Consider the following 18,194-nt stretch of genomic DNA (forward strand, 5'->3'; position numbering starts at 1 on the left):
GTTTATCTGAATGTTTACACTGTGAAGCTGCAGCAAAACAACGAATTTCATGACTTGTTCATGACAGTAAATTCTGATACAATACCCTTTTTGTTGAAGGCAAGCACGTCAAAAGCTTTCTTCACTACCCTGTCCACGCGAGAGGCCACTTTCATGGAACTGTATACATGTACCTGTAGGCCTCTCTGTTCTACAACACTGTCCAATGCCCTACCATTTACTGTGTAAGTCTACCCCGATTTGCTGATCAAAGAGCAAAACCTCACATTTGTCAGAGTTAAATTCCATTTGCCACTCCTTGGCCCACCTTTCCAACTGATCTAGAACCTGTTGTAAACTTGGATATCTTTTCTTACTCTCCACTACATCACCAATTTTGGTGGCATCTACATACTTACTAATATGTACTAAGTTTTTAATACAAATAACAAACAATAGTGGACCCAGCGCCAATCCCTCCTGCACACCACTGGTCACAGGCCTCCAATCAGAAAGGCAACCCTCCACTATTACCCACTGCCTCTTTCCACCAAGGTAGTTTTGAATCCAATGGCACACATTAGCTATAAATCATTTAATGGATGAAGGGAAGGAGAAATCCAAATCATTTGCTTCTCACAGTTCACAAGGAATAAGTATAATTGTGCACCATTGGAGAAGAAATCACTGAGAATAGTGTTTGGAATTATGGAATTTACTCAGCAGATTATTTACTTCAGTAACAGATTACTAATGATACTAGGTTCCAGGTCAGCGACTGTGGCTATATTAAGGATGCGAAGACAGACGCTCCTTCAACTATGATAGGACAATGCCTTCAAGTTTCATGCCAAAGGTTATCAGTGCGTCCACCACCTGTCAACTCTGATGCTTGAAATGAATATGAGAATTGCATGTTAAGTGAATTCAATGAGGACTTTCCAGTATCTGTGTCTGACAAGATCACGGAAGTCTCAGTGTTTTAAAGGGCATTTGAATAGACATTGAAAGGGAGTACAATCTGGCATACAAATTAAAGAAACGGGTTCACAATCATCATGTATTTTCTTGAAAAAAAAAGAATTCTATAGATTATGATTGAATTTCATACTGAACATGCAGCAAAAGTCAACAGGAAAGCAATTGGAAGGGGCATTCTTTACTGACCATGCTTGATTTTGAATCATTTGCAAAAGGTGCAGTGTCTGCCAAATCTGGAATTTGTCAAATCGCAGTCAATGTGAATCAGTAACAACGTCTCCTGCTCACTGACAATCGATACAGGCGCACCTCAGGGATGCATGCTTTTCCCACTGCTCTACTCTACACCCATAGTTCGGCACAATTCAAATGCCATCTACAAATTTGCCAATGACACCATGTTATTGGCAGAATTGCAGATGGAAAAGATGAAGTGTACAAGAGTGAGAGAGATCCGCCAATGAATGGTGTCACAACATCAATCTTGCAGAACGTCAGCAAATTAAGGAACTGATTGTGGACTTCAGGAAGGGGAAACCTGGAGAACACAAACCAGTCCTCATTAAGGAGAGGGTAAATAACTTCAAGTTTCTAGGTGTCCTTTGTTTTCTTTTGCACTAATTTATTTATTTTTAAGAAACTTAAGTTAGAGCAATTTTTGCACTTGTATTGTCGCAAAAACGATGATTTTTGTGACATGTTCAAGACAGTAAATTCTGATTCTGATATCCACCAAAGCTCCTTTGCATTCCTGGTCATGGCCACCACTCTTTTTCAGAGTGCAGATGCAGACTTCTGTGTAAGATGGTATAGGAGTTCCTTGCTACTGATCAAGTGTAACTCAAAGTAAATAAAGTGCAACATGCAGGTTCATGTAGCATGACAAAACATTTTAAAAATAAGTTGAGGTCTGAATTGGAATGATGCACTTTATCTGAAAAGTTTGTTTCTCACAAAGGCCTTTAGTTTCAGTCTATTCAATTTGCAAACTTCTGAAACAGAATAGTGTCAAAATGACTCTTATTTCTTAATGGATCAAATAGATCAGCCGAGAGTTCAACCAGGATAATTAAAGATGATCACTGAAAGCAAGTATAGCAGAGATATTCAAAACTCAGTAGGACACATTGCTTTGCCAACTTCTTGCTGAAGTAACAACTTTTTCCTGTATAGCACCTTGCAAAACACCTGCAAGGCTCTTGATCAAGAGATGATTGAGAACATGCCTAGCTCCTGTTCAACCAAATTTTTGCTTTGAGAGTTGAACAGAAGCAGTTGAATCTAAAACATCTCCTTGACTAATCAGAAAGTGTATAGAAAAATTAACTTGTTTGTATACTTAAGCCATGAAGCAAGCTGAGTACACATGGGAGACAGAAACTATATGAAAGGTCTGTGGAAATAAAAGATATTTTGGTGAAATTGGTTTCAAAATCCAATGTGTTCAATTTCAAATGTAATTCATATCATTGCTTCTGGACAGGAAGTAATTATGTATGGCTAACGACTTAATCAAAAAGTTGTGTCTGAGTTGGATCCAATACAGCCTTCAGGAAGCCAGATACCAAATCCATGAACCTTTTTAAATTCAGATTTAACACAACATTTTCAAAAGTTGATTCAGCATTGTAACCAGAAAGGAGATCAGAAAGATCCCTGAGGGGGCATAGAGAAACCAGTTAGTAGAAAAGATTTACAGTTACTCATTAAAAATGGGAATTCAGTTAAATTAGTCGTAAATTTTAATATTGATTACCGAAAGTGTAAATTGGTTGTAGGCAAAATATCTTTCCTTTTAAATATACATGGGGGCAGTCGACCATGTATGAAAATCAAGTTCTCTGTGTATCTATTTGTGTGGCTATGTTGTGATATGGCTGGACAGCAGAATTCTGTAGCTTGTTTGGGTCATGTGGTTTAGAGTTAGCAGAATCTAAGAGATTTGTCATCTAGCAACAAAGTACAGTTCAGTGCACTCTTACTGAGCTGACCCATTAGAGTATGATGTAATCATTACACTAACCATCTCGTCATAGAGTTGTTCATACCACATTGAGGCCCAATTTATCCATCCTGATCAAGTTGCTCATCTAAGCCAGACCCATTTGCCTGCACTTGGCCCTATCCAAGTGTCTTTTAAATAGCATAATTGCATCTGCCTCTACTGCTTTCTCTAACAACTCATTCCATTTTCCCACCACCCTCTGTGTGGAAAATGTTGCCTATCACTTTCCTTTTAAATCTTTATCCCTCATCTTAAATTTTTGCCCTCCAGTTTTAGGCTCTTGTACTCTGGGGTAAAGACTGTGACCATTCACCTTGTTTATACCCCTCAAGGCTTTGTATACATCTATAAGGTCATACCTGAGCCCCTTATGCTCTGGGGAGAAAGTCCCAGTCTCAAAGTTGACAGGGTTGTAAAGAAAGCTTTTGGCATCTTGGCCTTCATAAATCAAAGCATTGGGTACAGGAGTTGTGATGCTATAATGAGCTTGTATAAGACGTAGGTGAGGCCAATTTTGGGGTATTGTGTGCAGTCTGGTTGACAAACTAAAGGAAGGATATCAGTAAGATTGAAAGAGGGCAGAGAAGATTTATTTGGATGTTCTGGGTCTTCAGGAGTTGAGCAACAGGTTAAGATGAAACAGGTTAGGTCTTTATTCCTTGGAGTGTAGAAGAATGAGGGGAGATTTGATAGATGTTTACAAAAATTAGGAGAGATAAATACAAGAGTACATGCATTTATGCTGAGAGGGGAAAGGGTTGGGGGAATATTAGTGGGAACTTCTTCATTCAGAGAGTGGCAGGATCTGGAACGAGCTGCAATCTAACATGGTAAATGTGGGATTACTTTTAGGTTTTGAGAATCAATTGGATAGATACATGGAGGGTTATGGAATGTGTGCAGGTCAGTGGGACTAGTGGATAATGTTTTGGCACAGACTAGAAGGGCTGAATGCCCTGTTTTCTGTGCTGTAGTTCTTCAGCGCTTGACGTCCTGCTTTGTGGAAACTGCCAAAATGTTTGGCCTGGAAGTCAGCCTGAAGAAAACTGAGGTCCTCCATCAGCCAGCTCCCCACCATGAATACCAGCCCCCCCACATCTCCATCGGGCACACAAAACTCAAAACGGTCAACCAGTTTACCTATCTCGGCTGCACCATTTCATCAGATGCAAGGATCGACAATGAGATAGACAACAGACTCGCCAAGGCAAATAGCGCCTTTGGAAGACTACACAAAAGAGTCTGGAAAAACAACCAACTGAAAAACCTCACAAAGATAAGCGTATACAGAGCCGTTGTCATACCCACACTCCTGTTCGGCTCCGAATCATGGGTCCTCTACCGGCACCACCTACGGCTCCTAGAACGCTTCCACCAGCGTTGTCTCCGCTCCATCCTCAACATCCATTGGAGCGCTTACATCCCTAACGTCGAAGTACTCGAGATGGCAGAGGTCGACAGCATCGAGTCCACGCTGCTGAAGATCCAGCTGCGCTGGATGGGTCACGTCTCCAGAATGGAGGACCATCGCCTTCCCAAGATCGTGTTATATGGCGAGCTCTCCACTGGCCACCGTGACAGAGGTGCACCAAAGAAAAGGTACAAGGACTGCCTAAAGAAATCTCTTGGTGCCTGCCACATTGACCACCGCCAGTGGGCTGATATCGCCTCAAACCGTGCATCTTGGCGCCTCACAGTTTGGCGGGCAGCAACCTCCTTTGAAGAAGACCGCAGAGCCTACCTCACTGACAAAAGGCAAAGGAGGAAAAACCCAACACCCATCCCCAACCAACCAATTTTCCCCTGCAACCGCTGCAATCGTGTCTGCCTGTCCCGCATCGGACTTGTCAGCCACAAACGAGTCTGCAGCTGACGTGGACTTTTTACCCCCTCCATAAATCTTCGTCCGCGAAGCCAAGCCAAAGAAGAAAAAAAGAGTTGTATATAATTCTATGGTTCTATTTAGCCACTTTTTATAACTCAGCCCCCCAGTCCTGATTGCCTACTTGTGATTTTTTTCTTCACCCTTTCCACTTTATTCACATCTTTCCTCAAGATGGTGTCAAAAACCACACACAGGGTTCAAAATGTGGCATTACCTCTGTATTGTACAGCTGCAACACGATGTCCCAAGTTCACATTCTAACCAATGAAGACACGCACACCTCATTCACCACCCTGTTCCCTTAGATCTTTCTGCTCTACAACACTCCCCAAGAGCCTTCTACTGCATAATTCCTGCCCTGGTTTGACTTAACAAAATGCAATTCCTCACACTTACCTGAATTAAACTCTATTTTAAATTCCTTAGCTCACTGACTCAGTTGATCAAGATGTCGTTATAATCTTGGATCCTCTTCATTGTTCACTATAGCACCAATTGCAGTGTCATCCACAAACTCACTGACCTTTACTCTTACTAACTACATTCTCAGATGATGATGATCCATTGTGGACACAGCTATGATCCTTATTATTGGCTACTGGCTTCCGGTTGTCCCTCAGACAACCCTCTACCACCACACTCTGCCTCCTTCTATCTAAGTCAATTCTGCATCCAATTGACTGGCTGATCCTGGATCCTATGTGATTTAACCTAGCAGACAAGACTAGCATGTGAGACCTAGACAAAGGGCTTTCTAAATTCGAATGTAGACTATGTCCACTACCCTGCCCTCATTGATCATCTCAGTCATTTCATAAAAAAAAATCCACAAGTTTGTGAATTATTACTTCAAAATAACTCTCCCTAATCAATCCTTTCTTTTCCAAATGCATGTAGATCCTGCCTCTCAGAATCCCCTTCAGTAATCTATTCACACCTCACCCACAACTACCGACCTGTAATTTCCTGGCTTGTCCTTGCAGGTTTTCTTAAGTAAAAGCATAACATTAGCCAGTCCCCAGTCTTACAGCAGCTCACCTGCGGCAAATAATGGGACAAATATCTCTACCCAGATCAGACGGTTTCCCAGCTTGCCATGATATCTTATGAAGGTGGACTCCAACCTTTTTCTTTCCACTCACATACTACATTAAATAATCCCTATGCCATAGGTGCTCTGTGATTAGTAAGGGATTGCTTGAGGTGGTGTATAAGTGGAAAGAAAAGGTTGAGAACCACAGTTCTGTGATAAAGGTTCCCCAATCCTGACAGCCTTACCCTTCACTTTATCAGGAACATGCTCTCCCTGAACACTCTCCATCTCTCTTTTAAGAGCCTCCCAATTGCAAGATGTCCCTTTACCTGCAAACAGCCTCTCCCAATCAACTCCTGCAAATGAAAGTGCAATACTGGAGAAACTCAGCAGGTCAAACAGTGTTCTTTAAAGATAAAGATGAATAACCAATGTTTCAGGCTTGAGCCTTTCATCAAGGTATGAACAAATTGTAGACAGGAACTTGAACAAAATAGTGGGGTGGTATGGGCAGTGGGAGGAGCAGAGTCCCACAGGATGAGGTAATAGGAGGAGAAGGGAGGGAAGGCACACAAGCAAACAAAAAGAGGGGGGATGACCCTGTGAATGGAGAGGGAAGGGGGTGGAGACCTGGAGGAAAGAAGACAGAGGGAAGAGGGAGAGCAGGGAGTAAGCAAGCAGAAACCGGAGAAGCCGATGTTAATGCCACCCAGTTGGAGATGGCCCAAACAGAAAATTTGATGTTGCTCTTCCAGTTTGTGGGTGGTCTTGGTTGGACAGCATATGAGGCCATGTCAGTGCTGGAATGGGGCCCAGAATTGAAATGGTTGGCCACGGGATATCCCTGACACTGATGCAGATAGAGTGAAGGTGTTTAGCGAAGTGATCTCCCAGTCTGTATCCAGTATCTCCAATGTAGAGAAGTTCACAATGGGAGCACTAGATGCAGTAGATGACTCCCGCAGATACACAAGTGAAGTGTTGCTTCACTTGGAAAGACTATTTGGGGCCTCGATTGGTGGTGGAGGTGTGGTCAAAAGTTTGGCACTTCCTGTGGCCACAGGGGAAGGTGCTGAGGGGTTTATTAGTAGGAAGGGATGAATGGATAAGAGAGTCAGGGAGGGATTGGTCCCTATGGAAGCCGGAGAGGGGAAGTTGTGTTTGGTGGTGGGATTATGCTGAAGGTGGTGGAAATTAAGGGGATAATCTATTAGATCAAATATGTTTCTGCTAGCCTACTCCCTGTTCTCCCTCTCTTACCCATCACTCTGTTTTCTTTCTTCCAGCTCTCTAGTCCTGCTGTCTCCATTCACAAACCCATCCCCCCCTCTCCTTGTCTGGTGGTTCTCCTTTGCTCGTCCACCTATTACTTCCTGCCTATGGGAGTGTACTCTCTTCCCCTGCCCTCTCCCCAACCTTTTCAGTCATCTGCCTACATGCTCTTCATACCTTGATGAAGGGATCAAGCCTGAAACATTGGTTATTTATCTTTATGTTTGCTACACTGTTGACCTTTTGAGTTTCTCCAACACTATTTCAATCACAGTATCGGCAGACTTTCTAACCTCTGCAAGTTCCTGTTTAATGCCATTAAAATTAGCCTGCCCCAGTTTAGGACTTTCACTTATGAATCAGTTCTATCTATCCCAAAGTGCTTCCCCACCGACACCTCAGTTCCTCCCTCACTTCCCAAGAAGAGGTCTAGTGTTGCAGCCTCTCCTGTGGGCCATCTACATGTTTTATGAAAAACTTCCCTGGTCACATTTCATAAATTCTGCATTGGTCAGGTCCTTTGAACTGTGGGTGTTCCAATCAATACCCTGTATGAGGAAAGGTGAAACTACCCACTATTACCACCCCATTATATCTACAGCATCTGAAATCTTCTGATGTATTTGCTTCTTAATTCCTGCTGATTATTGGGGACCTACAATACAACCCCATTAAATTGATTACCCCTTTCTTATGTCTCCGTTTTACATACTAACCTCACTGGACAAACCCCCAAGAATTCTCTCTAAATGCAACTGTTGTGTACTCACGAATCAACAGCTCCTCTTCCCCCAAACTTCTTTCTCATCTCCACTCTATCACACCTGTTGCATCCGTACCCTGGAACATTGAGTTGTCAGTCCTGCCTCTCTCTGAGTCAGGAATGTTCCTGTTAAGGCTATAATATTCCAGTGTTGTACCAGCCCATGTCCTAAATTCATCTGTCTTAACTGCCAACCTTGTTGTATAAAAATAAATCCAGTTAAGTCAGTGGAACTTTCCTCACTCTCTGACTTGCTGCTACTGGTCCTATCTACTGAACTGGCTTATTTTAACCTGCAGATTAGCCTCATCATTCTCATCTGTGAAACCAAGGCTTTGGGTTCTATCCTGTCAGACTACTTTAAACCATTCCAAGTAGCATTAGCTTATCTCTCCAACAGGAAAGTGGTGCCATTCCAGTTTAGAGGCCTTATTGTACAGGTTTAAGAAACTGGAGCACTCCCTCCATCCCCACACCATCTTCCTAGCCACATATTTACCTGTGCTACCTTTGAAGACACCTATGTGAGGTGTTGCCTCAAGAATGTAGACAACATCTGCATCACCATGATTATGCTCTCTTCTCACTGCTGTCTTCAGACAAAAGGTGCAGAAGCTTGGAGGTTAGCATCTCTAGTTCAAGAACAGTTTTTCCCAATACCCTGCAGGCTCTTGAACCTTGCCATATTATCCTAATAAAAGCACTACTTCAGCAGTGATTGCCAGCATTATTGTAACATTGCATTTCACTATCTATAACTGTGAATACATATCTTTTTTATGTTTAGTTATATTTATCTTTGCTTCTCTTGTGTGGTAATTTAATTTGTACTTGTTGTTTATTAGTGCATTTATGTACCTGCTTAGCTGTGGCAAACAAGAATTTCACTGCATTTTTACATTGTACTTATGTGTATGACAATAAACTCTCACCATCATTTCATCACATCCCATCTCATCTCTCAATTTCTTCTGAACAGTGCAGCCATTCTCAACCTGTTTTTGGAGGTGGCCCTCTTAGGACTCTGCTCAATGTTTATGGGCCCTTCCCTGTGATGCGGTCAAGTGTAGTTAGTTTCTTCCATACGTCTCTCCTACCAACTACATAAAAAACAAAAAAAAAATTATTTCAATCCATAGTCCCCCATAAATATGCTATGGCCCCCATGCTGGTCTAGTGCACCTCATTCATTTAACCTGGATGATAATGCAGTTGATTTCTCATCCATTAATGAATGAATGAATGTGACTTTAACACTTAATGCTATTTTTGCTTTTTAAAATGCGTATTTTTAATGTTTTAAGTATTTGAATGTATTTGAACCATTTTAAAATATCTCTGACAATTGGAGTTATTTCAGAACATTTGCAAATAACTATTAATAGCACAAGCTATTAAAGATCATCTTGGTCCTCCTGGGAAAGACTCAGGATGCTGCCTGACACCAAATTACTGATCTTGGGTGGCTCAGTTTCAGTGGTTGAGGGCGACAGCTAGGTCTCTAGCTCAAGTTGTAGCAAGTCTTGGGCATGTCCTAACTTAATATTAGTGATGTTCAGTCTGGAGCAGCAGTATGTATATTGGATAACTGTTCTGCTTGCTGTAAACCATGTATATCTGTATTATATGTACTCTGCCTTAATTCATTCATAAAGGTATGGCAAACATATTCATCACTTAACTTGACAGGTCAAAGTTGCTTGTCTGAGGTGGTGATGGGCTGTCATATGTGAAACAAAAATGTGCAGGTCTGTAAATTACTGTAGTGACAGTTTAACACAACCTCCAACAATTAATGTAATTTAAAGAAAGTCCTTGCATGCATGGATCTGCTCAGGGCAACTCATCACTGATAATCATTCCTGTGTTCTTTCATGTGTGTAAACAATTGACACATTTATTTGCCCAAGTAGCATTTGTGAAGGTACTATTATCAACTAGAGAACAAATATAATTGACAAAATATCTGTAGACAGGATGATAAGATAGTGAATAACCCAGTATTTCACTGCACAATGGTTTAATCATTGCATTCTACCTGTGACAGGACTGTGAAATAATTTGGTTGATTACACATCAACACATGTGACTGAGATGACGCCAAACAGCTTGGAACACAAATAATTCAAATGGAACTTCTAGTTTCATGGATAATAAAGTTGAGTATGCACTATTTAAAAAGAATTGCCATATGTAGAAAGCTGTTAACAACAGCAATAAAATGTTGAAGTTCGGACAACAGTCATAGGCCTGAGAAGATTTTCTTGTAATTTATTGCATCTGCAAATACTCAGTTGCAATCTTCTATTTTAATAGCTTCTAAACCCATCAATTGCCTTGTGAATAAGGTAGTAAATATTGTGATTGCCACTCATCACCAACCTCTAGAGAGTGTAAGATTTCAATAAAAGCTGCATTGATTATTTGGCCCTGATCACACTTCAGTTTGAGGGATGTTGTGTGCAAAATTTAAATGGTATGCTGATTCCAAACCTACAGCTGTGATTGCACTTCAGAAGTGTTTCATTGGCTGTAGAGTGGTTTATGCTGACATGATATTTGGAAGGTGGAATGTAAATGGAAGCTTTTTTTTATTGCATTTTCCTTGAACAGTGAAGAGGGGAGCAGACATTGGAGGAGAGACCAGGAGTTGGAAACTCTTGGATTTCTTTGTAGTGATCTCTCACAGAAATAGAAATGGAAATTATGAAGAATTATTGATGAGTGATTTTAGGTACATTTTTTCAAGATAAAAAAGGGATAAATATTTCAAACAGGAGACCATACACAGAGAAATATATAGGTTTAAAATGTCAACGCAGTATTACTTCTTTCTCTGAAGTACATTTCTATTCAGTATTTGCAACGTGCGAATTCTTTTTCTCTGCTCTTTTCCAACGATGAAAAGTGACACTAACTTTTGATACTAACTGCCAATGCAGAGTTGACAAAGAAAAAAAATCTTTCAGAAAAGATGTTTGAGCATTTACAAGCACAAGGGCTATTGGGGAGCCTTTCAAAACTGGTACATACAGAAAATGCACACAAATAAACATGCACATCTGCATTCGTGTTTTAGCTCTACAGGGTATATTTTTCTGAAAGCACAACATTTTTTAACATGAATAATTGTTTATTATCCAGTCATAGAGTAGTGCACAATTCTTACAGTTAAACAAACCCATCCCTTAATTTACTCAAAAAAAAATTCTTGTCTGGAAACTAAAGTGATACACAAGATGTAATAGGGAAATATATCAACAGAAAGAAGTAAAATTTGAATCAAAATAATTAACTTTTAAAGTTTAAGTATTAAGTGAACTTCCATCTCATGCAATTTACATAATTATTCCTATGTGGAGTTGAATACTGATGAATGGGTTAATTCATTGCAGATTCCCTTCACTTCCCACTGTTATATAGAAAGGTAATTGTAGATATTATAGATTTTTAAATTAAAAAATCCCCATTTAAATTACATTTTAAAAATGATATTCAGTTGATAAGTCACTATTCAGATGTGAACCTGCTGACTCAGCCTTCCCTGGCCATAGATTCATTCTTCCATAAATTGAAATTTTAATAAATATAAAATTCAACAGCATTCACAGTAATAAGATAACCATGAAGGCAATTGTGATTTTACTCTGTTTCAACGAGGGCATATTAATATCTAAAACTGATAAATTGACCTTTCCACGATTGTCTTGAAGTTCCTTCTGTGGAAAATTCAGAACTTAATATCCATGCAATAAAATCTAATTAAAAACAATGAGCAAGTCTTTGTTGCAACATGGAAAGAAATTGCAGCTTCAATTGTATCAATTTTTGCTATAAAAGCTTCTTGTAAGCTTATAACAACAAATTATTGAACATAACTAAAGTTTTATTAATTTATGAACATCTTGGAATGAACTCAACCCTTATTATTTTGACTTTGATGCAACATCTGAAAGTGGAAAAAAAACGAGATTTGCAATATAAGACAATCCATTAATATGATGTTTCCATGGCTGAAGGCCTCTAGTAGCAGATAAAAACACAACTGACAGCCAGGTACTATAATCTCATTGCAATGTCTTTTCCAGCACAAACTGTGCTAGAATGCTAATTGAGAATAATGACAGGTCACTTTGAATTATGAAATGAAAAGAAAAACTGCGCCCAATCTAAAAAAATACTTAAAAGGAAAGACTAAAAACTAGCTTAAAGGATCTGTGAAATAGATTAATTGGAGAAAGAACCAATGAATTATTTGTATAAATATATGAGCACATAAAAATGACTTAATATTTTGCAAAATTTAGTTAAACTTGCATTGATGATTCAGCTGCCATATTTAACCATTAATCCCAAAACAGATAGCATAGGCTTAATGGAATATCGTGTCTAAAAGCTCCAAATTTACTAGCTTGTTTTAGATGGTCTAAGAACAGACAGAACCATAAAGGAAGCAAATTATTTGAAACCAATATGTATTCTGTGAGTGGGATTCACACTGATGTTACATGATAGTGTTAAAACTGTGGATGGTATGCTGCAAATATGAGGCAAATGGCCTCCACAGAGGAGCATGTGGGCCCTACCAAGCAATTGACACCAAGCCAAAGGACCTGACTGCCCAAGGAAACACTCAGTTTTTACTTCCCAATACTCAGTGCCATACCTCCTCAAATACCATTTGACTATTAATTTATTGTAATTCTTTTCTTTTCATGAAGGGATCAAGTTGGGGGTGAGGAGGGAAGGAAGGTGGTGGGGGAGATCTAGGATGGTGGCATTGTAAACCACCCCCGATATCCAGCACCTATGGGGATTGATAGATGTCGGATAAGAGAATTTGTCAGTTGCTTGAGATTGCGTGTTGAGTGGATGGGTGAACTGACCACTAGGGGGTGCCAATTTGAAATGTTCTTAATTTTTACTTATTTATTTTCCACGATTTTTTTGCTGATTGTTTGAATTTTGGATAATGGAGAATTTACTCTTTATGGTTTTTCTTGGATTCAGATGAACACTGCTTCCCTTGGCCTTTGAAAAACAAAATAAAACTTACTTTTTGAGGCCTCTTCAGCTGATCCCCATCTTGAAAAGAATATTTGTATTAGATCAGAATCAGAATTTGTTGTCATGAACATGTCACAAAATTCATTGTTTTGAGGCAGCATCACAGCGCAAACATTTCTATAAACCATATTTCAAACTAAATAAAAATAGTGCAAGAAAGAAAAAGTAAGGCAGGCACTTAGGTTCATTGATCATTCAGAAATCTGATGGCAGAGGGGAAGAAGCTGTCCTTGTGCCGCTAAGTGCTTGCCTTCTGAGACTCCTGTACCAGAGTGAAGAGGGCATGGCTTGGGTGGTGAGGGTCCTATAGGATAGAAGATGCCTTCTTAAGATACTGCCTCAATGGTGTGAATTCTGGTGCCCATGATGTTGCATGCCAAGTTAACAACCCTCTGGAGTTTTTTTTTGTAAAAACACAATGCTAGATAAACTCAGTCGGTGAAACAGTGTCCTTTATATAGCATAGATAAAAATACATAATTAACATTTCTGGCTTTAGCCCTTCATCAAGTTTAGAAGAAAAATTTTGATATCTTGATGAAGGGTTTAAGCTACTCAAGGTTGGGTTGAGAATGGCCTTCATTGACCAGTACAAGGTAGCACACGTGAACTGTTGTGGGAGTGAATGTCCTACTCTAGTACAGGGATGTTGCAGCAATCCCAAAAACTCCCCCATTTCCCTCCCCCCCCCCCCCCCCCCCTGCTCCCAGATCAGCCAATACATGGCAGACTTTCAAGCTGGGAATTTCTTGGACAATATGATGCTAGTTTAATTCCAATGAATGTCTTTACACATCAAGCTACATAGAAACAATAGCAGACATGCCTCACTGTAGAAATAAGTCATGCTGGAATAGAAACAAAAGAAACAGCACCTCAAATTTACTTTGTAATCCTTTAAAATTCTGACTGATCTCTGAACCATAGAACAGGCCACAGAAAACGGGCCCTTTCGGCCGTTCTGGTCTGTTGCCGAACTATTATCCTGCCTAGTCCCACTGACCTGCATCCAATCCATATCCCTCTGTATTCCTATCCATGTACCTGTCTAAATTTTTCTTAAATGTTAAAAAAAAAGCCCACATTCACCATCAGCAATAACGATGAGTTGCACCACAGAGAAAATGGTGCTAGAGTAACAATCTGAGTCTCATTGTGGACAAGACAAAAGAGATGATCGCGGACTTCAGGATGACTATGAACAATCACCTCCACTACACATCAAAAACTCTGTTGCAGAGAGAATGGAAAACGCCAAGTTCCTTGGAGCTCACTTAACTAGTGGCCTATGGTGGTGTTGTGTTTGGTAAATATCAGGTTTGGTGGGTTCACAGAGAGACTAGTCTAGACACAAGAGTTACAATCAAAGGTAACTTTATTGAACACATGGGAGACAAATGGGGTAGATGCAAAATGATACTTAATTACTCTACTACTAAATAACTATAGAGATGTTCACATTGGTTAGTCTCTGATACCAGTGGCTGCCTATCTTCTACACAGAAGAGACAAAAGCTATAATGGTGCAAGCAGCACAATGGGCACAAGGGATTCCAATACCAGTGGCTGTTTACCTTACCACACTCTCCCACATGTGTACACACTTCACAGATACGGACTTTCAAATGCACTCTTGATTCCCTGTACCAACGGGGTGAGGCTCTCTGCAAGCACTGATCTATTTCAGTACTATGGCTCAATCCAGTGTAGTGCATTGCATGACTCCTCCAGTGATATCCACAGTAGTGACCTGGCATGGAGAGATTTCTGGGACTTGGATCAAGAGGCAGAGAGAAAGAACTATGATATGCATCAGTGTTTATACTGAGGTGGGCGTCTGACCAATGATGACACTGAGTCATTTAAATGAGACAATGGTAAGGTGTGCACTAATGGGTGGCCGGAGTCCAACCTTGATTGGCAGGTGATGCAACTTCTGAAGGTGAACACGTGATTCTCCGCAACCCAAAATGTTCCCAACAGGGAGGCCACATGTCCCTTCACAATCCATATATAACACGTTGACGCTCAATATCTCCTCACTTGTCAGGAAGGCGCAAGAGCGACTGCACTTCCTAAAAAGACTGAAGCAGGCAAGACTACCAGCCTCCATTATGTCAACCTTCCATAGGAGCTCTATCAAGAGCATCCTGGTCATCTATTTCACAGTGTGTTACGATTGTTGCAGAGAAATGGATTGGAGGTCAATCCACAGGACCATAAGAGTAGCAGAGAGGATCACTGGAGTCTTTCTCGCCCCCCCCACCCCTCCATCATTGTGATCTACCATGATCGTTGTCTGAAGAGGGCATGCAAAATCACTGAAGACCCCTTCCACCCTGCTCACGGCATCTTTCAACTGCTCCTGTCGGTGAAGAGAACAGCTTCTTCCCACAGGCAATGAGAACGCTGAACGGCCAAATGAACTGCTCACACTCACCATCCAAGACTCTCATATGTTTTTAAAAAAAAAACAACTTGTCCTGCATATGGTGTTGTTTGTCTCTATGTGCGTTATGTGATTGTATGTCTGCATATTTTGCACTGAGGACCAGAGAATGCTGTTTCGTTGGGTTGTATTTGTACAAACAGATGACAATAAACTTGACTTGACATTTAAACTGGCAGCTTGTTATACACTCCCACAACTCTCTAATTCCCCTAATGTTCTCCCTAAACTTCTCCTCTTTCAACCTTAACCCAGGCCCTCTGATTTGTATCTCACCTAACCTCAGTCAAAAATGCCTATGTGCATTTACTCTATCTATACCAGAATAGAGGACCATCGCATTCCCAAGATCGTGTTCTATGGCGAGCTCTCCACTGGCCACCGAGACAGAGGTGCACCAAAGAAGAGGTACAAGGACTGCTTAAAGAAATCTCTTGGTGCCTGCCACATTGACCACCGCCAGTGGGCTGATAGCGCCTCCAACTGTGCATCTTGGTGCCTCACAGTTCGGCGGGCAGCAACCTCCTTTGAAGAAGACCACAGAGCCCACCTCACTGACAAAAGACAAAGGAGGAAAAACCCAACCCCAACCAACCAATTTTCCCTTGCAACCGCTGCATCTGTGCCTGCCTGTCCCGCATCGGACTTGTCAGTCACCAACGAGCCTGCAGCAGACGTGAACATACCCCTCCATCAATCTTCATCCGCGAACCCAAGCCAAAGAAAAGAAAGAAAGTAGACCCATCATAATTTTGTAAACCTCTCAAATCTCCCCTCATTCTTCCATCCTCCTAATGACCGTTCATTAGGTCCCGGCAACATGCCTACAAGATGGTGCCTTACAGTAGCGACTCTGCGCGCAGCTTTGACAGAAATGATCAATTATTCCCATTTAGAACAATTAAAACTCTGCTCTAGAACCAGAACCATAAAATCAAGCTTACCCTTGAATAAGGATGCCCTAAAATTGCTGGCAGACCTCACAATTGGCAGAAACAGCAATCTCCATTGGATCGTGGGACCTTTAAACAGTCAATGCTCAGGCAAGTTAAACACCGTAGGAGTTTCAAACAGCCATTTAAACTTTGCGGGAGTTACAAGCAGCAAACGCTCAGTCAATTTAAACATTGTGGGAGATTTCAAGAGGCATCACATGGACCATTTCCACACCTTGGGAGATACCAGCAGCTGACCCAAGGGCCAATTAAGAAAGACCCGACTATGTGGACACAGAGAGGGCCCTACAGATTAAGCTAAGACACCAGGCTCTGAGGCTTCCACTCCCTACCATCATCTTGGCCAATGTACTATCCTTGGAGAACAAACTCTATGAACTCCAAGCCAGATTATAAATTTAGAGAGACATCAGAGAGTGCTGTGTGATGTGCTTTACAGAAACATGGTTGAACGAGGATATTCCGGACATTGTCCTACAGCCTGTGGGCTACACCCTCCACTGTGCTGACCGGACACAGACGTCAGGAAAAACCAGGGGGTGGGGAGGTGGTGTTTGTGTAATCATCAATTCATTGTGGTACACAAATGTGACAGTTATGTCACAGTCCTGCTACCCGAACCTGGAACATATGGTGATCAACTGCCACCCATTCTACCTGCACAGGGAGGACACTGCCATCATCTTGGTCATAGGCTGGCACTGGAGGGACTGAACACTGTGATTAGCAGCCATGAGATAGCAAATCTTGATGCCTTCCCAATCATCAAAGGGAACTTCAATCAGGCCAACCTGAAGAAGATTTTAATAACCATCACTAACATCTCACATCTGAGACCAGAGGAGCCAACAAATGCAACACTGTTACACCACCATAAATAGTGCCTATGGAGCCATACCATTTCAGCAAGTCTGATCACCTGGCTGTATTTCTACTTTCAGCATAGAGGCAGAGAGCGAGGACCATAGCACCAGTAGCAAAGACAACAAAAGTATGGTCGAGGGAAGCAGAGGGCACCTGCATGACAGGTTTGAATCAATGGAGTGCGCCATATTAAAGAATCTATCCTTAGAATTGAATGAATATGCAATATGTGACACTGACTTCCTGTGTGGATGAGTGTTTGCCCGCACGCACATGCCAGGTGTTCCCCAACCAGAAGCCTTTGATAAATCAGAGGATTTGCAACCTGCTGAAGGTGAGATCAAGGGCGTTTAAGGGTGGGGATCCATATCTCTTCAAGAAGTCCAGGTTAGACCTGCAGAAGGCTATCTCTGAAGCAAAGTGGAAATAGAGTCAGATACATGCCAGCTATAGCACAGAGTACAGGTCATTGCAGCCAACAAAGTGAGAGAAAACCATGGATGACTGGATTGCTTCATTAACCAATGAGCAACACACCTTCTATGCTTGCTTTGAGAAGGAGAACCCAACATTGCCTACTAGAATCCCTGTAAAGGTTGAGGACCCTGTGATATCTGTCTCTGAGGCCTATGTCAGAACATCATTCAAGAGGTTGAACCCTTGCCAGGTGTCAGGCTCTGACAGCATACCTAGCAGGGTACTGAAAATCTGCTTCAACCAACTGCTATAGCTTTCAAGGACATTTTCAAACTCTCATTGCTGTAGTTGAAGGTTCCCACCTGCTTCAAAAGGGCATCAATCATCCCGGTGCCTGAAAAGAGCAGAGTGAGCTGCCTCAATGACTATTACCCAGTAGCACTAACATCTATTGTGATTAAATGCTTTGAGAGGTTGGTCATGGCCAGAATTAACATGTACCTAAGCAAAGGTCTGGACCCAT

The sequence above is a fragment of the Narcine bancroftii genome, chromosome 1 (genome assembly GCF_036971445.1).
Source record: "Narcine bancroftii isolate sNarBan1 chromosome 1, sNarBan1.hap1, whole genome shotgun sequence".
Lineage (NCBI taxonomy): Eukaryota > Metazoa > Chordata > Chondrichthyes > Torpediniformes > Narcinidae > Narcine > Narcine bancroftii.